Raw genomic sequence first — 21,498 nt, 5'->3', positions numbered from 1 at the left:
AGGCAGGCTTGGTTCTTGGCGGCTCTGAAACAGGCTCCAGACAGAACCCCTTTTCAAAGTAGGGAGCAGCTGCTGCAGGGGACTGTTTCTGCGACAAGTTGAGGAGCTGCCAAATTTCTGACTTGTAGGCTCAACTATGTCTGGTGCAGGGTTGAGGCCCCTTCGATGCATGATCAGCCCCCAGGGACACAGTCCCCTAATGGCAGGAGGGTGGTGCAGGATCCGTGACGGATTAGGCCCACCAGCATAGAGGAGAAAGGGACAGATGAAAGCATTCTCTAGTCATCGAAGATGGTCCCAGGGATCCGAGTGGCTAGCTTTGGCAATGCTTTGGTCCATCAAAAGCTTCTTTCTTTTCAATCTTGGTTCCAGTGGTTGACCACCAGAATTGCTCCCAACCATCTGCACTTATCAAAGTGCAGGCTGAGGGCCAGTGGGAAGGACCTACACCATTCAAACAGGTAGTAGCTGTCCAATCACAGACAGACAGCTACCTTACATGTGTACAGCAACAGATATCCCTCTGTAAAATGTGGATTGGGACAAGACAATCCAAGTTTCAATGAGTTCCAGTCATGCAACGCACTGGCCCAGAATCCAATGCTGGATACTACAAAAGTGCATTACCTTATATAGTAGTTTCTGGCCTCAGAGGCAGAAAGACTACCCAAAAATAAGATGGCATGAGAAAGGACTTGTACCTCAAGAAGCATATGGTGTTGCACATAACATTATTGCTGTTAAAAATATTTATCTTCTTACAGCTAGTAACCAAGCCAGCATTCGAGTCGCACTGCCAGAGGCTGGAATCCACAAATAGTCAGCCGAGTCAAGAAGAAAGTATAACAAATTCATTAGATACAGGAAAAAAGGGTACAATCCCACAACAGGCCTAGGTGTGGTGGTATCCCAACAACGTGTTTCGCAATAAACCTGTTGCTTGTCCACATTGCCTGACCCCAAGGTGACAGATTGAAATAAACAGTTAGCGTAGTAGGATGAGAGAAAGGTCTCTGTTTGACAGCGGGCTGTGATTGGCTCTTAATCATGCATCTGTCATTTGTGTTTGGTTTCACAGGATACTCAGCACGAGCCTTGGTACAATACAGAGAATCTCTCCACCATCTTTACATGTCAATCCCATTAAAGGGAGCAGTATGCTGCCCACCAATACGTCAACATACATATTATCAACAGTCCATCATAGTCACGGCAATAAAAACAATAAATCAGTGCATCGATAAATATCAGCATTTAGGCTTATGAAAATTCTTTCAGTTATCACAACATCCCAATTGTTACATGTTAGCTGTATTGGAAAAGTCTGCACACTAACACGGGTGACATTGCTTAGAAATAAAATAAAAGGACAGTGTCCCAGGTAATATATGTGCGTGCCAAGCGCTCCCTTATCATGGGCACCGAGTTGAGATTAACTCGAAATGACAATCCTTAAATTCGAGATTTCCCCAACGGAAACGCAAAGCAGCCCATCACAAAATGCAATGTACTATAGACTGACACACCATCTATTGTTAAGGGACAGCTAATGGGGCATGACCCACATGTTGCTCCATATTAACCAGTACGTTGGTTGTGACACACAGTCCCAAACTGTGCACTGCGTGACATCGTACATTCGGACATCCAAAGACCTTGCACAAGATCCCACCTCCTATGAGCTCCGTAGCCCGCCATTGAATTCTAGCAGCAGGTAGTCTTTCAGGGTGCATAGTGCTATTTTAAACAGTCATTGGTGTTATGACTCTATAGGGACGATTCTATGGGAATGTGGTCCTAGCAGCAATTGTTTTTTAAAGTGCATAGTGCAATATCAACTCATATCATTGCTCTAGTAAGATCGTTTTATATTAAGAATATATATATATATACGGTAGTGGCCATGTAGTTGTGGTTAAATTGGTGTTTCCATAGGAAGAGCACTTTTTGGGCGGCTTATAACTTCGCTCCCCCTGGGCGAATCCTCACCAAACTTTGCAAAAAAAGTATATGGCCCACTCTGAATTTTTTTGCAAAGTTTGGTGAGGATTCGTCCAGGGGGGAAAAGTTATAGGAGGGGGGTCCCAAAACTTTTGGTTTTTCCCATAGACATAATGGGAAGAAAACTTTGCTCACGCCTACAGCCCAAACCGCTGGACGGATTTACACCACATTTGCGGCAGGAGCGGCGGCTTGGTCCCGAAAGTGTGCTTTGCTTTATTTGGTGGAAATCCGTCCAGTAGTTTTTAAAAAAATTACAAAAATGTAAGTGAAAAAAAATTAGTGATATCTGTGTTCGCTTCGCGGACACACTTCCCTGTTCGCTTCGCGGGCAGGACGGTGATTGGGCAAGCAGCTTGCGTGATGTCCGCGGACATCCGACGTGCTCTCTCATTGGATGCGGTGAAAGCGTGCAGTGCGTCTGGCTTCAGAGACGCCCGCCATCTTTGTTCCTCGTATGAGAGGCTTTGTCAGTATGGGAAAGACCATCAGGACATATAGTCGTCACATTAAGGGCTACAGCAGCACCAACAGAGTCAGCCCTCAACACCAGCTTTGTCCGGGCTACCTAGGTCATCCTTCATACAAGGGGCAGACATCTGCATCAGTATAGGACCAGTTTCCTCTCCCTTCCTTTCCCCCACATTCAAGTGAAAGCAGAGAGAAAAAGGGGAATCGGGCAAAGGACACAATCCGGCGTCGCCCGGACCTAGCAAACCCATTGGAGACATTCGAAGGGAGCAAACCGAGCGCAGGTCATAACCCCAGCAGGCGAAGACGGCGGTGGGGGGTAATGCAGAAGGGGCAGAGACTTTATAAAAGTGTGTAGATGCCCAAATCAAGAGGAAAAGGGGGCATGCCACCCCTCAGAATCACGCTCCGAGACAAGACCCAAGCCTGATCCAGCTCTGGCCCACCGACAACCACATCGCCAATAAAAGGAAAGCCCAGGGGGGTACCTCGTGTGACCATGAACCTACTCACTCACAGGAAATGGCGGCTATGAAGGAGGACATGCAGGTCTGGTTCAAGGATCTTCAAGAGAAATTCAGGACCACAGTGCAGGATCAGTTTGCATCGATCAAAGATGAAACGAAACAAGCGTACACGAAATTAGGACAGACAAAGCCAAATTAGAAGAATGCACAGACACACTGGAAAGGGTGGTCCAAAACTTGGAGTAAGAAGCAAAGCAACGCAATGAGACACAGGAACGTCTGGTGCACCGCCTCACACACAATTTAGAGCTCCAGTGTGGGGACCTAGAAAACCTCTCACGTAGGTCTAACATTCAAATTGAAAACATGGTGGAATTGGTGCAAGATAAGGACCTCCAAGGAAGCAGGCGACCGGTATTTAAGGACATTCTGGAAAGTGGGAACGAAGAGCACATCATGATAGACAGGATTCATAGGGTGGGCCCTAGGATGACAGGAGAGCCGGGTGCAAGGCCCAGTGATGTGCCGGTTGCCCCTTTCCTCATACCACAAAAAAGAACGCATTCTGCGGAAAGCAAGAGGCATGGACCACATCAGATGGAGTAGAAATTCAGCTGTACCAGGACCTTGCCCAAGTAACGCTCCAAGAAAGGAGGGACATGGCCCCGGTGTTTAAAGAACTGCTAGAGAAGCAGATAACGTAAAAATTGACCTTTCTCTTGAGGCTTCTATCGCATGGGAGGGCAAACAGTACAGAGTGACCTCCTGCGAGGATGGGATGCGCATCTTAAATATCTGATAAGGAGAGGCGGGAAAACGAGCGTCCAGTGAAGGTGCATGGAGGAGACCATGGGAATGGAAGACGATTTACCCCAAAAAGAGACATAACAGTGTTACGAAATGAGGCAGAGGTATGGGCCGAACCCTCTCCGGCGGCAAAGAGTACAGGACTCCCATCAGGGGATAAGTGGCAGTTACCGGAAGAGGCAGAAGAGAACAGTTCCAAAAGACCTGTTCGCTCCTACAGCCTGGCCGGGAGCCATCTTCGGACTCCGGGTGAAAAGACGGGGGTGAATGTGGGGTTTAGTATTCCCCTCTCAGTTAATCCCGAGTAAGCAGAGGGCCAGGAGTGTTGGGCACGTCGCCCAGGCAACCTTAGTTCCCGGGGCCCTCCTCGGGACAGTTATTAGGGAGTTGAACGGTTCACAAGTTGGAGGGTATGGGGTTAGCCACCGGAGAGGAAGAGGTACGGAGACAAGAGGACAGGAAGGATTGGCAATAAGGAAAAACAGATGGAGGGGTGAAAATATTAACATTTAATGTGAGGGGCCTAAACGCCCTGGTAAAAAGGAAAAAGGTGGAGAATTTCCTCCGTAGGGATAGATCCGATTTTCTAATGCTACAAGAAATGCATATAAGGCCAAAAGATAAAGCAAAAATGTACCTAAAGGGTTATAGGCACTCTATACAGTCCAACGCTACAGAGAAAAAGGCATTTCGTAAAGACTTGAAGATTCAGGTACGAGACACACAAATAGACAAAACTGGAAGACATGTCTTCGCAAACGTGACACTTGAAGGGTACCCACCAACGCTAGCCGCTATATGCGAACCTAACATGAGACAGGACGGCGTCATGAGGGAGACCTTGGTAAAACTAGAAGAATTCGCTAAAGGAGAGATTGTCCTGGGAGGGGACCTAAATCTAGCCTGGCAACCAGACATTGATAGGAGTGGAAAGGGACACCAGGGGCACCTACAAACAATCTCTGCCAAAAGATGGGAAACCTGGCGCTCTGTGATGTATGGAGGGAGCGCAGAGGCCAACAGAACAGGTACACACATTTCTTCCATGTCTACAATACAATGTCCAGAATTCATTACTTTGGCGGTGGGGCTATTGGGGGAAGGTCCAGGAAATAGACATGGGACCCATCTCGATATCAGACCATGCACCATTATGGGTGGAGATCTCTATGTCAGGCAAGAAAAAGGGACTTGGAGGTAGAAACTTCTGCAGGAACTACTCGAAGACCCCATTTTAGAAAACATACGAGATAAGATTATGGAGTATTTCACTCACAATGACACAGAAAAAGTTCGACTTGGAACCGTCTGTGAGGCCTTTAAGGCAGTGATGAGGGGCCACATGATTACCTTGAAGGCGACAAAGGATAAGCAGAGGCTCCAATGGGAAAGATCTGGAGGGGAACCTTAGCAACATTCAAAGGAAAATGATCAGAAACCCCAGTAATAGGTTGAAGGCCATGAGGCCATGAGACAAGGCCAATTAGAAATTATTAGTACGAAACAAGCAGAGAAGAGTCTGCTATACCTCAAACACAGGTAATACAAGAAGGCCAATAAGGCCCGACAAATTCTTGGCCAGACAGAGCAAAACAGCATAACCTAACGATTATAAGAATTCAAAATAAATGGGGAGAGATGCAGACGAGGACAGAGGATATAGGAGAGGTCTTTAAACATTTCTACCAATCCCTCTACAAGCCGGACGAACCAGGGGGCAAAGAACATGAAACATCTAAACTCGATGACCATAACAAAACGGATAAGAGTAAACACAGGGAAATTAGCGAAGAAGAGGTAAAGAAGGACATTGTAGGGCTCCCCTCAAATAATTCCACAGGTCCCGACGTGTACACCCCCAAATTCTATAAGTAATATGCATAGAGCCTGACCCCGTTCTTGACAAGGTTGGGAAAATCACACTGACCATGAATGAAGCTAAGGTTCCGATATTCCACAAACAGGAGAAGGATCCAACTCAACCGTGTTCCTATAGGCCGATTCTCCTTATCAACCTAGACTCCAAACTATATACAAAAATCCTTGGAGGTAGACTTTCTCCCCTGCTGCCAGACCCGATTAACCAAGACCAATCGGGATTCATCCCAGGTAGGCAAACCCATGACAATACAAGACGAATCGTACATCTGGTGGAAAGGATGGGCATAAACAAGACCCCTGCAGTGTTGCTCTCAGTAGATGCCGAAAAAGGAATTTGACAGTAGAATGGTTGCTCCTCTTCCGTATACTAAGACATATGGGGGATGAAGGATAGATTCATAAAAATGGTCCAAGCGAACTTTAACTCTCCTGCCAACAGGATAGCAATAAATGGGGAAGTCACAGGGGAAGTCAAGATCTCCAGGGGAACAAAACAAGGCTGACCGCTCTCACCACTTCTGTATGCCATTTACCTCGAGACCCTCCTAATCAGACTAAGAGTCTTACATACTGAAAGGCATAGAAATGGCAGGGTGGTCCCACAGGGTAGTGGTGTACGCTGACATGTCATTGGCCCTTACGGATCCAATGCGGTCACTCCCGGAGGCGATCCACCAAATAGAAATCTTCAGAGCAATATCGGGGCTGAAAGTAAACAGACAAACATGGGGAAAACTACCCACAGCTCTTGGAGAGAATTAAACGAGATCTAGAAAGATGGAACCCCCTAATGATATTGTGGTGGGGCAGAATGACATCAATACAAAATGAACACCCTCCCTAAACTTCTTTGCTATTTCCAGGCCATCCCGACAAAAATAGCCATCTCCTTTTTTAAAGCGCTGACTAAGACACTCATGTCGTATATATGGAGAAAAAACCCCAGAGAGTAGCTAAAACAGTACTGACAGCACCAATACATGAGGAAGGACTCGCCCTGCCACATTTCCACAAATACTACCAAGCAGCGCAACTGTGGGTAATAAAGGAATGGACAGCAGGAGAACCACAAAAAATATGGGCCTCACAATATGCCCCACTGGATGAGACCCTGTGGAAAGGGAAGCAATACAGGCACTCTAATGTATGCATCAGCGTAGTGATAAAACCAACACTAGACACCTGGGATGAGCCATCTACTAGAGGCGTCCTAACAGACACCCACGCCCCATTTAAACCCATGTTTGGAAACCCAGAGTTTCCCCTGGAAATGGACAAGGGGGTCTCCAAGAAGTGGGAATTAGCAGGATGTACTAAAATAGGGGATACGTTCCATGAATAGAACATCAGGTCATTTGAGGACTGTAACCACTCTTAGGCCTCGGAGACTTAGACCGATTTAAATATGAACAATTCAGGCACTGGCTAACGTCTCCGGCCATCGTGCAAGCCACGACGAGAGACCTTACCCCCTTTGAAACATATACACTGACCAACACAGGAGCGGAAAAACTGGTCTCATCTCTGTATAAATTTATAAATGTTCAGTCAGAAGAGCTCCAGTGGAGCTGCATGATAAAGTGGGAGACAACACTGAGGGGCGCGGGGACATCCCCAGGGCAAGGTGGGGTGGTCTAGGGAAAGACATACCCAAGCTGGCGAGGGCTATCCAGATGAGAGAAATGTGGGTAAAAGTGGTGGTGCAATGACACGATATGCCGGAGACACTGAAGTCAATGTACCCGCAGGTGTCAAATCAGTGCTGGAGAGGCTGTACAAGGGTAAGAAGCTGGAGGCACATTTGGTGGGACTGTCAGGAGTTACACGGCTTCTGGGATGGGGTAAAGAGTCAAATGATGAAGGTCTGGCTATGCAGGATGGGGACACAAAGTCAAAGATTCTGTCTAAACCACAAAAGGGGTGCTTCATGGGTCTGCTGATTGCGACCTTGCTGGCAATAGCCCAGAAATGGAAACAAAGGGCTGCGCCCACGACATATGACTGGCTTCTGAAAGTGTGGGCACTGGTAACTATGGAATGGATAACACACAAGCTCCAGGGGACCCAAGAGCTAGTCCAGAAGGAATGGGGGGGGCAGTACTAGCATACCTGCAATCAGAATATATGGCCCAATGATGCCCGCACAAAATTAGAATTCGGGACTTATTTTCAGCATGAGACGCTCTCCTGGGATGTTCTGGAGAAAAATGGTTCTTCAGGTGGGGAGGAGTGGGAGGAAAGGATGTTGCGAAAGTTTGTAGTTGTTGAGGACATGTTCCATTGGGAAAAAAAATCCCGAACCAAGTATTTTGTATTGATTTTTGGTCAGGACGTGGTTGGACAAATTGACTTTCATCTTCATACTTTCTTTCATGGTCTCATGGTCCATTTGCCAGAGCGTAGCAACCTTCTGGATGTGTCGTTGGTCATATTTCCTGCCCCTGTGCCCGCTCCCTCCTCATTTTCTTCTTCCTCCTCTCCCTTGTCTTCGTGTATGGTTTCCTCCTCTTAATTGTTTTTTGGCTCGGCCATCCTGGCAGAGCAGACGCATCTCCTCTAAAAAATGTAGTAGTGTCCTAGGTTCCCCCACTCCTGTGACATCTCATCCGGAAGTAGATGGAATCTCAGTGCGCTTTCATATATATGTTGCAGCACAATAGTGCACCCAAAAAGAAAGATTTCATAAACACGGTTCATTGCAGCCAGGAAATATGCTGGGGTTTCATTGAAATCAATGGAGGCAAAGTTGCAAATAGGGAACATTTCTCCAACACACACAAGTTGTATTTCACTGAAAGGACAGGTTATACTTTGAAACTGATACAAACAAATCCCACACACAAGTCATCTGAAATAAAGGCTGGAGAAAAAATTGCATCACTGAGAACGGAACACTTACCAAGAGATACATTACTGTAAACAATTTATCAAGGCGAATAAAAACTTGCACCGGAAATTATTACGACAAAGAAAAAAAAAGCTTAGAACCAGTCATGTAATATATGAGGCTACAGCGCTGCAAAAGTCTTGCTGCGGCCATTCATAAAAATAAACAAAGGTTTGAATAATCCATAAAGCAACAGCAAAGGACTTTTTGCATAACAAGATGTACCCACATTTTTAAGATATGAACATCAATGTAAAAAATTCAGCAGATGTGAAACTTCACACTGAGGAAATCAATTTGGCTGGTTCCCCAATTTCGCATCAGCAAGTAGGAGTGCCAAGTCTCATTATAGCTACTTAGTGCACTGTGACCAATGCCCTGTTTTTTCCACATATTCATCCTGCACTGATTACAATTTACAGAAAAGGGGGTTTCACTGCAGCTTTTGCAACTTGCAGTACTGGCTAGCCACAGACATGACTCCTATAGCCTTTCATATGAAGCAAGAGTTCATTTAACCTCCGGCCATAACTTGTGGGCAGGTCACTATCCCAAGTAACAAGGACTCCCCCTGCGTTCATAAAGCCATTAAGAGTAACACGTTATTTTAATATTGGGTAAAGTAAATGAACAAAATGCGTGATTAATAGATGTGGTTTTATGCACTTTAATGGTTGAACTGCAAAGTTTTTTTAACATGAGCATGCATTGGGTGCAATGCTTTCCATTTCCCCGAATCCTCCTTAAGCTAATCAATAGTAGCTATTGACTCCATTCTGAGCATTCCAATTGGCTGAGAGTAGGTCAATAATATCTTCCATGTGCTAACACTTAAAGAAAACGTTACTCTTATTGAAGTGAAATGTCATACTCATAATGGAATACAATATTGGGAATACAGTGTTGGGATTCTTTAACTTCCGTCATCTCCCCCAAACGAAAAGCTTCAAAAGGAATGTTAGTATAGTGCAACCTTTGCACGACAAATTGAGGAAATTCCCCTGTTCCAGCTCCATGATAGAAAATCCATTTTATCCAAACTGAATGGGAGTGGTTTGTTTACATAATTAGTACGAGTAGCATGTGTGGAGTAGAACAAGGGTGTATGAAAACAGAACATTGAAACAACCATATCCAAATTCTTTAAAGTAGTGCTCAACCCTGAATAAGGCATCCAAGAGTTTAGTTTAATACTACAAGGTTATTAACCACACTGGAAGTCATGTTCTTACGAATTTCCAGTGAAAGGTTGCGTTAGGAAATATTTCTCTTTTAGCATCTTTGCCTCCATAGTTCTATGGACCCCCAAACCTTTTATTTTCGTTTCTGAACATGTCCTGACTTTTACAGGGAAGTCCTGTCCTTTTGCTCATTTTAGTTATGGGAAAACTGACCAGTCCTTCAGACCATCAGTACTGGGGAACTAGGCTTCCCTTTTGTCTTTTTACCTTTCTGGTAACTTTTTAAAAGTGCACACAGCATCTTACAATGCAGTGGAGATACTTTGTATCACCCCAGTCTTTTACACTTGGGATTCTTTTGTTACTTTTATGTGTGCCCATGGACAAGCTGGTGGCAGCAAATATATTCTTACCATTTTTGTTTAATTTCTAGTGTGCACATTCACGTTTACCACATATGGCTACTGAACATGGCTAGTGCCCTAAAATGAACATGCCACAAGATGTGCGCTTGTTGTTTGGCGATATTGTTTGTCCTTTGTCCGGTTCCATGTCTTAAAATTGCAGCAAAAATGGCCGTGAATACAAAATATCGCGGCAAAAAGGCTGTGGTTTTTTGCGCCACAATCATGTGAAGGATGCGGTGGACATCCCTGCAAACCCCGTTCCCCTTAAATGTTATAATGGGGTACACCTTTACTGGGCAAAACCACAGCATTTTTGCCACAATTTTTTTTGACGGCAACATTTTTGCCGTGATTTTCTTACCCGATACCCTTTGTCCTACCTTGCCACGTCAGTAAATCTCATAGAAGGTCATCCACTTGCCCAGGAAAGACTCTGCTTTCACAGGCGAGTGATGCCTTTCTGTGTGCATGGCCCAGGAAGGGAGTGAGAGTCTGGTCCCATTCCACATCCATGGTGCCTGGGAGTCTAGGTGTGTTGCATGAGTGAAACCCACAGTGGTCCCCGATTGGACCACTGCTGGCTGTTTAAATGGTGCAGATACCTTTAACATTGGTGGGCTTGGACTTGCTTCCAGCCAGAATTTCGGATAGGAAGAGGACTCCTGCAACCATTTCTCCAGATCAGTATTGGAGCCAAGTACCCTATGTAGAAGAGCAGCCAACTGAAGATCCATGGACGACTCCCAAGGAGGAGCAGCATCCTTTCCGTTTGGCCCGGTGAAGCATTGCTGTCTACATGATCTGTGTAGGCCCTGTGCAGTGCTTCAACCATTAGACTGGTGGGACCAACCAGTCTCGGCACATTCGAGGATACAGCCGTCCTGAGCCTTTGGAAATGTCCCTGGACCACCCGGTTGGGCTGACCAGCTCTCCAGGGGGCTACCTTGCATAACAGTCGCTGTTTCACGTTTGTCGCTGCAACTTGGTAGTCGCCAGCTAGAACTCTCCTTCCTGCTGAATTTCAGTCTCCCAGCTTCAAGGGATCCTGCTCTGGAAGGCCTTCAACCGCAACTGGAGAGACGCCTGCCATTGCGTGTGCGCCGTGACCGTCAATGGAACTTGCCTTCCCCCATCTGGTGAAGTGCCCTTAACAGGACTGCATTGGTGCCTGCTGCATTTCTTGATCGCCAAGGGTTCAACTCTGCTACTGAAACTGATGGAAGAACCTTTACACCCGCAGCTCCTGGGCACTTTCCACTGGAACCAACGGCAGGAAAACCTACCTCCAGCGACCCCCAGTCGACTGAGCTAGTCATCTGAGCAAATTAGTCTCCCATGTTCTCCTTAGAACAAACTTTAGTTTTCCCATTCAATCGCTTTTTGCTCCTCGCGTCTAAAAGAAGCTGTACCTGAAATATAGCAACATTTTACTTACCAGCAACTTTGTTGAATATCTCTCTGGAACATTTCACCAACGCAAGAACTCTTCCTACATCAGACCCTTTTCCTGCAAAGAAGCTTTGTGACTTTTGAGCACAAGGCCCCACATACTATATGGATTGGACCTATAAAGTTAGGCTATATTTCTTGCGACTTGCTTCCATCCAACTGTGTCACTTACCTACTTTTTGTTGAATAATTTATTGAATGCATTTCTAAGAACCTAAAGGTGACTGTATATCTGGGGAGGATAGCTCAGAGGAAACGTGCTCACCTTGTAAACAAGATGACATGGAGCAACACAGGTTCGATCACCGGGTCCTCGCTTAGAAACCTCTGGGTATTAAGCACCTTATAAATAACATATCATATATAGGTTGCTAATTGAGTGTTGTGTAATGTCACCTGCTAGTCTCATTTCCTAGTTTATGTTTTGGGCCTAGAATAAATATAGTATTTTTGTACTTGTCTGTCTAAATTGAATTATTGTGTGCTTCACTGTGTGGACTCGTTGTGGACCCATGAACTCACTTACACTCTTCCAAATATAGTCTCGACTCCTCTCCTCTACCTTGATTAGGTTTTGGCTAACCTCTCAGTTACCCCGTTCACTATAACTAGGGTGGCCTAAAATCTGTCCACCAGGCCAAATTCTAGAAATCCATCTTAATGTGTTGCGCAAGGATTTGCCAGCAATACATTCACGAGATCAGCCACTTAGTCTGTATACTGAATCTTCGTATGGTATATACTATATCAAGGAGTCATACCATTAATAGAACACAGAGTGCAGGATGGATGATCAACCACCAGTCTCCCCATTAACTACTGGGATATACAATTGGAAAGGATCCCATGAATCAAAGATTACCTGTGCAAGTTCTTTCATCAACAAGTTTTCCTAAGGTTGGCAGAGAACTTCTATAATACCTGCCAACACCAAAACAACCCTGGTTTATCCAAAAGGTGGTTTTTGGAGCCGTTTTATTTGTATTTGGTTTACACCGCAGACCTAGCTCGAGAGAAACAGAGCGCTACACAGTGTTGGTAGCCAGCGAATAGGTTGGAATCTTTTAAGTAATGTGCCTTGCAATCTCAGAGTTGGGTTGTACGTCCACAGAGATTAGTCCTTGGTCAAGCGTTGAAGAAGCCACCTTTTAAGAGATTTGCAAAATTGGAGATTTGTGGGGGCATTCCAAGCAGATACCGGGATGAAGTTGTTCTAAAGGGTGGGTGGGTGAAAAGAGAAGGACTGTTTGCGGGTCCTCAAGTGAGTAGCAATTCAAGCCAGCTGGTCAATTTGCTGTGTGAGGAGCGTGTGCCACCACAAAAGTGGAGCTTAGCCACTAGCTATGCTAGTGTGCTACTTGTGACTGTTTTATAGGTGTTGCATGCAGATATAAACAGTAGAATGGCCTGAAGAGGAAGCCAATGTAGTTAGCATAATCTAGGGGGTGTTTTGGGCACATTTCAGCGCACCTATAATAAGACATGCTGCAGCTTGGTTGACTGCTTTTAGGGGAGCCAAGTAAATAGCTGGGAGCCCAGTCAAGAGAGCATTTCCCATCGCCTGCTTCAAGAGTAGGTCCAAGAAGGCAATTTGAAATATGTTCAGAGATGGCAGCAGACCCCGGGAATCTCGATAACTGAAGAATGGCAAGCACTATGTAGGGACATTCCCAAATTACATGTTATCTACATATTAGAGAATAATGGTACAAGGCTATGGTGCAATGGCATTACATTCCACAAAGGCTATACAAGATTAAACTAATTAGTGCCGGTAAGTGTTGGAGGGACTGTAATGGGACAGGCGATTGGCTACACGCATGATGGAATTGTCCAAAATTGTCTAACTGTTGGTGGGGGTGGGGGGGACTATTAATAAGCACATCAGAGAAATATTTGGAACACATTCGCAAGTGGAAATAAAAGATGTTTTGCTGGGAATTGGTTCCCCAGAGGAGAGAGAATGGCCAAAACAAACGCATGGCACAGATCATACTAAGGGTGTCGGCCTTGGCGGTGATTGTCCAACATTGGAAAGACAAGGACCCGCCACATGTGCATGATTGGTTCATGAAGGTTTGGAACTGTTGCTTTACAGTGGTTGGCATACACGATTCAAGGTGCTCATCAAGCTTTTACAAAAGAATGGGAAATGGTATTGCAATTCTTACAGGCTGACTACAACATCGCACTTTGCCCACATAAGCTGCAAATTTTAGGTCTCGCATAGACTGACTCTTGGCGGACAATATGATTTGCCGGTAGGGGAGGGAGGGATAAGGGGAGTTGGTGTTAGGAGGTGCGGTGTGGTGGGGGGTGGGGGCTTGTTATGTTTGTTAAAAAAAAAAAGAAAAAAAAAAAGAAAAAAAAAAAAATCACACACTCGCCAATCTATGCACAGCATTTGCTCTAAGCAGATTCCACAAGCCTCAGAAGGTATACATTACTCACCGTAATCGTATTTCTGATGCTTTTATCTGCTTAGATTCACATGCTGTGCATAGGCTGACATCTAGTGAAAGCTGCAGAGCATTACAGTTGTTTTCGAAACTCAAAAATGGACATTGAAGGGGCGTGCCAGTAATATTATCCCTAGTGCAGTGGTATTCAAACTGTGGGTCGCGACCCCCTAGGGGTCCGCGGGTGCATCCCAGGGGGGCCCTGAGAGCTCAGCATGAAAAGATTTTTTTTTTTTTTTTTTTTTTTTTTTTTTAGATTGGAAGAAATGGGCAGGGGTGGCCCACATGGGCGGGCTGAAGCATGAAACTGTCTCAGGCAACAATGAAAAAGTGGCCCACAGTTGTAAATGGATATTCATTCCTTTAGTCACAGACTGGGCCTCATTACTACTATGGCGGACCAGTAACAACGGTGCTGGTAAGCTACCGGCACCGTTGCTACCGTTCCGCCATAGTAAGAGTTGTGCTCGTGGGTGCTTGACAGCCCCCGCCAGGTCTGACCTCAGCTCGTCGAATGCACCAGCACCGTTATTAACGGTGCCGGTGCATCCGAGCTCCCCATTCCCATTTGAGCCATATGGGGCTCAAATGGGAATGGGGATCTACCGGCACCTTCGAAAGGGCAATTATCATGTCCGCCTAACTCGGCATGACCTAGTAATTGCCCATTCGCGGGTGCCAGACCCGGATGCAACTTCAGTGGCAGCCGTGCCGGTTTTACCGGCACAGCTACCGCCAGAGTAGTTATGAAGCCCATTGTTTCAATAGTACCCAAAGGGGTGCTTTGTGTTAAAATGTAAGTAAATTGTGATATATTCAGCAACAATGGTCAACATTACTAACTGCATAGTTAAGTAACTCATCAAAATGGTCCACATTGGCCAAAATGGTGGCCCATTTTGATTGGCCCAAACTAGCATTTTACATTTTTGGTACAGGCATTGCCCTATAGGCCTGTCCGAGCCCGGCGGCTCATCCATAATGGCAAGAGGCGCCCACCCAGTGGCCCCTCACCCATTATGGAGGAGCTAAGGAGCCAGCCCAGTGAAACAGTGAGCACTCCCTCAGCTGCTTTATCCAGCTAATGGAGTGCTCCTGGGCTGGCTGAACTGTCAAAGGGAAACACTGTTTCCCTTTGACAGTTCAGTTTAGTTCCCCAGCCGCACATGCTCACTGAGCCATGCAAGTGCTGGGGCGTTTTGCTTCGCCAGCATTGCATAGCTCATTGGAAATGCTGGCTGGGGCACTTTATGTCTGTATGTCCGAGGGGGAGCTCCTGCGCCTCCTCGCACATACGGACAGAGCAGCTGGAGCAGGCCGTTTCAGCACCCACACACAGGCCAATGCAGAAGGTACGTTTATGTTCATTGTTTTTATTTAAACATGTGTATGGATGCGTTATGAGTGAGTGTATGGTGATGGATGCTCATGTGAATGATAGAGTGATTGCTGTATGAATGTGCAGCGCCTTGCATATACACATAATCATGTTCATTGTGTTAGGACCAGTGGGGCCCAGGGGACAGGGATGGTATCTTTTTACCGGACATCTATCATTCAAAACCCTCTGCCTTGTCCACAAGGCTTTCTGGGGCCTGGGTCCAAAATACCTTAAGCTATTCCTCCGCAAATACCTCCCCTCTCGAGCTCTTCACTCCTCTACCTCCAACTCCCTCAGGGTCAGTCGTTTATCAAAGAAACGAGCTGGGGGTAGATCTCCGTCTTCGGCTGGGGCCTCCCTCTGGAACAGCGCCCTGCCACTCTAAAACTTGAGGAGAACCATCTTTCTTCCTGCACTTATCAGACCTACCCTGTCTGCTGCCTTAAACGTAGCACTTGCAAATTGCTGGCTGCACTACCACTGTTTGTCGCTGTTTTATTCTCCTCTGTTCCCCTCCCTTGCCTTGTCACGCTCTGAAACACTTGTGTACGAGCGCGATAGAAATAAAATATCAATGCCTGCCCCCTGGACTCCCAGCAACAATTGCAAACTGTTTGGCTATTTACCCATTTTTTGTTAAAAGTATGCTCTACAATGCAACATTTTAACCTATTATTTAAAAAAAAATTCACAGGGGGAAACCCCCCCCGAACCTCCCCTTAATGCCCCTCCACTTAAAAAAGATTCACCAGCCGCCACTGGCCCTCAGACTGTGTTGGGAACGGGATGGGGGAACCGAGGGACTATGGTGGGAGCACAATGGGCGGGAACCATGGGATAGTGATGGGAGCAGAGTGGGGAGAGCCCTGGGTGTGTGATGGGGTGGGGAGAGACCAGCGACTGGGTAGGAGTGGGATGAGGGAACCCAGCGACTTTGATGGGAGCAGGTGACGGCGCGCAATATATACTGTCCATTTGGCATTTCTGAAATTTTGCTCAGGGGGGCCCTGGCCAAAAAAGTTTGAAGACCACTGCCCTAGTGCGACGTCCACTGTACCCATGGTCCTTCACGCGTCAAGGTTCCTCAGAATGTTATTTTTCTGACATGAGGTAGCATGAAGTGTAGCGCGAGTACAGTTGTATCCAAGCAGATACGTATTAGATAAGCTTGTAAGCATCCATGCGCCTTCTCTCTGAGGGGAGGAAGGGTGGGCGCATGTGAATTTAAGCAGATACATGCATCAGAAATACAATTACACTGAGTAATGTATCCCTTCTGAGGCTTGTGGAATCTGCTTGGATCAAATGCGGTGCATAGATTATCAAGCAGTGTTAGGAGAAGGTGGTGGGATGTGAGAACAGAGGTTTTAGAACCGCTTGTCCCACCTGTGTATCTGTCTTGGAATGAGTGTCAATGCAGTAATGCCAAGCGAAAGTGTGTACTGAGCTCCATGTAGCTGCTTTGCAAATGCGATCTAGATGGACATTTGCGATGAAAGCTAGAGTGGCTTCTGTACACCTTGTGGAGTGAGCCCTCGGCGTGAAAGACAGCGCCTCGTTTGATCATGAATAGCACAATTGTATACATCAGACTATCCATCTGGAGATGGCATTCTTGGAAATGCGGTCTCCTTCTCTGCCTGTTGCTATGGAGACAAACTGTCTGTTTTTCTTAGCTGTCTGGTCTTGTTTACATAGTAAAGGACCACCCTAGCTCAATAGTCTGGTTTACGTGAAATTTAGAGATGAATTTATTCGAGAAAATAGGCCGAGTATGTAAAACCAGCTCGTCTTTATGTACGATAAAGAAAGGATCCTGCACTGATAAAGCTCGTATTTCACCAACTCTTCTTATGGAAGTAATAGACACTAAGAAGGCAGTATTGTAAATCAGGTGTTTAAGACTTGACTTGAGCATTGGCTCGAAAGGGGGTCCCCAAGAGCTTAGCGAATACAACATTGAGATTCCATCTGGAGGCGGGTTGGAAATGGGAGGGTGAAGTCTCTTTACTCCTGCCATAAAAGTCTTGATGACGGGCACCTTCCACCATGAGACTTTATTATGGGAGGTAGTGTATGCTGACAAAGCCGTCAGGTCGACCTTTAAGGAGTTGAATACTAACCCCGAGGCTAGCAAGTGGAGTAAATAATTTAGAATGTGGGATGGAGAACATTTTATGGGGTTAATTTGTCTAGACTGGCACCAAATTACAAATATTCTCCACTTGTCAAAATAACAGTGTCTAGTGTTAGGCTTTCGTGCTTTCTTCAGGATAGCCACACATCTCTGTGGTAAGTTCTGATGTCCGAACTCTGACTTCAGGAGCCAAGCTGCCAAGTTCATTGAGCGAGGTTGAGATGGTGCACTGTTAACCCCCCCATGTTGAGTGAGCAGATTGGACACGCACAGGAGTTTGATGGGATTGCGCATTGCCAGGTTGCGCAGATGCAGATACCAAAGTTGTCTTGCCCACATGGGAACAACTAGGATGAGCGTCACCTGTTCCTTGTGGATCTTGTTCACCACCTTCTTCATGAGAGGTGTTGGGGGGTGAGGGGGTAGCACATGCAAATTTCCCTGACCAGTTCATCCATAGGGCGTTCCCCCTTGGATCCTAGCTGGGGGAACCTGGATGTGAAGTCTGGGCATTGACTGTTTTCGCTTGTAGCAAATAAGTCTATTGAGGGGAACCCCATTGGGGGAAGAGGTGTTCTATGGCCTCTGTGTTTAGTTGCCATTCGTGTTCCTCTGGTAGGGGATTTCTGCTCAGTGAGTCTGCCAGAGTCGAGTTCCCCTGGAACATGCTGGGACGATAGGAATATTTTTCGTTTAAGTTCCCATCTCCAAATTTGTTGCGCAAGCCTGGACAGATTTGGAGAACGTGTACCCCCTTGTTTGTTGATGTAAAACATTGCTGTAGTGGTGGTCAGGACTTGCAGAGATTGGTTCGGTAGGTGAGGCTTGAATGCCTGAAGGGCCTTGAAAAACGCTAGTAGTTCCAGCAGATTGATGTGGTTCTATGCCGCTGCACAAGACCACAGACCCTGAGCTTTGTGATGTAGGTAATGAACCCCCCCCATCCGGCGAGTGAGGCGTCTGTCTTACCAATCGCTTCTACTTCCGGATCGTGGACGGGTTTCCCCTTCAACAGATTTTCCCTTGTCCACCAGTGAAGATTTTGTACTAGTGTTGGTGAAAAGACCACTATATCATCCCACTGACCACTGTTTCGCCAACCACTCCTGCATGGGTTGCATGCGCAGGTGAGATGCCATCATGCCTATCAAACGCATCGCTTTGCATACGCGTATCCGGCGGCAGGCTTGATAATGCGGTATTTGCAGCAACATGTTTTGGACTCTTTCTTCTGATGAAAGAGTAACCCCTCTTCTGTGTTTATAACAGCTCCTAAGTGAAAGCTTGTAAAGTAATTAGGCTCTTTCTCATAAAAGTGAGCCATGAAAGACATTATGTCCCCATCGATCTCTGCAGATGACCATTGGGCAGAACTAGGAATGACCCTTGATTGAGGTGGAAGACTTAAATCTTCTGGAGTGGGTGGGACTACAGTAGAAGGCGTAGCCTTTTTCCTTCAGGTTGAAGACAGGGAATCCTGTACTTGAGGTTCCTTACTCCTGTGAGGGGACTTATCCTTCTGTGATTTATGTCCATGAGGGGTCTTAGAAGAGCTCTTCTTAGATTCCTTTGATTTAACAAGGCCTTCTGGGATGTGCTTTTTTACTAAATGGGCTAGTCCCACCTGTATGGGTTTCCCCCCCCCCAGATTTCGATATAGAACGTCGAATCTCAGCTACGGGCAGATAAGAAGTTTCGTCATCTGACTCACGACCTTCGGGAATGTTTTTATCGCTGTAGTCTATTCTGTCTTTTGACAGTCGGGGCCTGTCATGTGGCGATCTCGATCGGGAGGGCCCAGAGAACAGCGATTCAACTGACCTCTCCCTAGACGTCGGGCGTTGCTGTTTGCTTGACAAGTGTGTCGAGTCTCTGCTGTGGGTTGTGTGTTTGGTGGAGGGGGTTGAGAGAGTGCTTCCGCCGCCGGGTGTTGTCCCTGTAACAAGGCCGCTGGCCTGTCAGTTGGGGTCGGGGGCCTGCGTTTGGGGAACCGGAGTAACTCCGTCCCCTTCGGATACCGCGGCAGTGCTGCCGTCGCTGAAGGCCCCTTCCACCTCCATGGCCTCTAGCTGCCTGGCGTGTTGGGCCCAGCGTTTAAGCGGTCCTTCAACATCTTGGGTTTCTACACGCTCGACAAGTACCTTCAACGTTGTCCCGGGGGAGACAAAGTTTACACACAAGGTGTTTGTCGATCCACGGGAACTATGTTACACTTAGGGCACAATTTAAAAGGGGTCCTATCCATAACAGAATGAAACGGCAGCTAGGCGAATGTAGTGTATGAAAAAGGGTATATACATTCTAAAATGTCCTCCTCTCTCCCTGCTGTGTGGGCTGAAGCCCGAAGCGGCCTTCCAAGGCCGGAATGGATCCGTCGACGGGAGTCTTCAATGGTCGTTTCTTTTCTTCACTGCTGTCGGATGGTCTCAGTAGTCGGTGAATATAAATAAAGGATAGAAAGAAAAACTATCGGTAATTGGTAATAATAAATGGCGATATGCCGAAAGAGAAACTCTGCTATAGTGCGTCCGTCTACGATGGCGGAAAAAAACAATCTGAGGGACCTCGACGCGTGATGACCATGGGTACAGTGGACGTTACACTAGGGATAGTATTACTGGCACGCCCTGTCAACGTCCCTTTTCGAGTTTTGAAAACAACAACTGTAATACTCTGCAGCTTCCACTAGATGTCAGCCTATGCACAGCATGTGAACTAGGAAGATTCCACAAGCCTCAGGTGATCCTGAATATGAGTGCAAGGTTTCAGTTATTGATAATATTCCCCATTTACTCCTAATCTGGTCAAACTAAGGAAAATCATATAAGGCATCACATTTTAAAAATATGGAATGTGCACCAGGTCTGAGGCAATTACGCAGATATTATAGGGTCAAATCAATGAGATCCATAATGCTGTGGTCAACTATATAAAGAAGTCGCTGTGTACAGAGTACAGTATCAATTAGTAGTAAGATAGTTTGGAGAACATGTGATTTAGAGTGCGCTATGTGTACTTGCTGTTCAAATCCACTTTAATTTCTTTTTAAAGAGTTTGCAATGTTTAAGGTGTGTACTATGGGAATACTGTGTTGTATGGTTCTTGTTAAATTCAACTACAATGTTTTTTACTGCTGTATGGGGAAAAAGAAAAGCGCATACCCCCCCCCCACCAAATCAATGTGCAAGATCACAAGGGTCTTAACTATGGTCCAGAATTCCTGCTGCAGAATGAAAGGTTTGATTTTGCAAAGGGTGGAGATTTGGAGCTAGACTGTTTGGGCCTTCTTGGCTATGTGTTTCTGAAAGGTCAGGCTGCCCTCAACGCTGAGGCCTAAGGATTTTACTGAATCCGACTGGCAGAGCAAATCCTTCTAGGTGCATATCGAGCCACTGCTGGACAATGTTGTTTAGCAGGGAACCGATGAGGACAAATTCTGTTTTGGATGAGTTTAGTTGGATGTAGGCAGTCGACATACAGGAAAGGATGATGGATAGGTAATCGTGGAGGCGACCAATTCCCTGTGGGCTTTTTACTCTCATGTACAACCAATAATCGTCTGTTTATTGATGGAAGACAAGTGGGATCTTTGAGGAGTGTGCCCAGAGGCTCTTTGTAAAGGTTAAAAAGGATTGGTGAGAGGATGGACCCTAGGGGGTCTCTGCAGGAGACTTGGATTCAGTTAGAATGCAACGTGTTCATCTGGATGGCCTGGTGTCTGCACGAGAGGTAGGAGGTAATACAAGTCAGGACAGTGTCAGAGAATCCAAACCAGTCAGTGAGGAGGGAGAGGAGGATGTGGTGGTAAATGGCGTTTAATTCAGGCGAGAGTTCAAGGATAACAAGGAGCCAAGAGTTTCCCTGATCCATGAATTGGAGGGCATCATCTACCACCTGGATGGTGGCTATCTAGACGCTAAACTTTGGGTGGAACCCCGACTGATCGTCATGGAGGTGTAGTTGATGAACT

At 46.2% G+C, this 21,498-nt stretch overlaps 1 protein-coding gene across 1 annotated transcript in view; it reads right to left on the bottom strand.

The window, feature by feature from the left end:
• Window positions 1-21,498, bottom strand: part of NECAP2 (NECAP endocytosis associated 2) — a 325,616-nt gene that overhangs the window by 231,167 nt on the left and 72,951 nt on the right. The window lies entirely within an intron of this gene.

The sequence above is a fragment of the Ambystoma mexicanum genome, chromosome 8 (assembly GCF_040938575.1).
Source record: "Ambystoma mexicanum isolate Mex_15411 chromosome 8, UKY_AmexF1_1, whole genome shotgun sequence".
NCBI lineage: Eukaryota > Metazoa > Chordata > Amphibia > Caudata > Ambystomatidae > Ambystoma > Ambystoma mexicanum.
The sequence above is the reverse complement of the archived record's forward strand: the minus strand, read 5'-3'. Positions and strand labels throughout refer to the sequence as shown.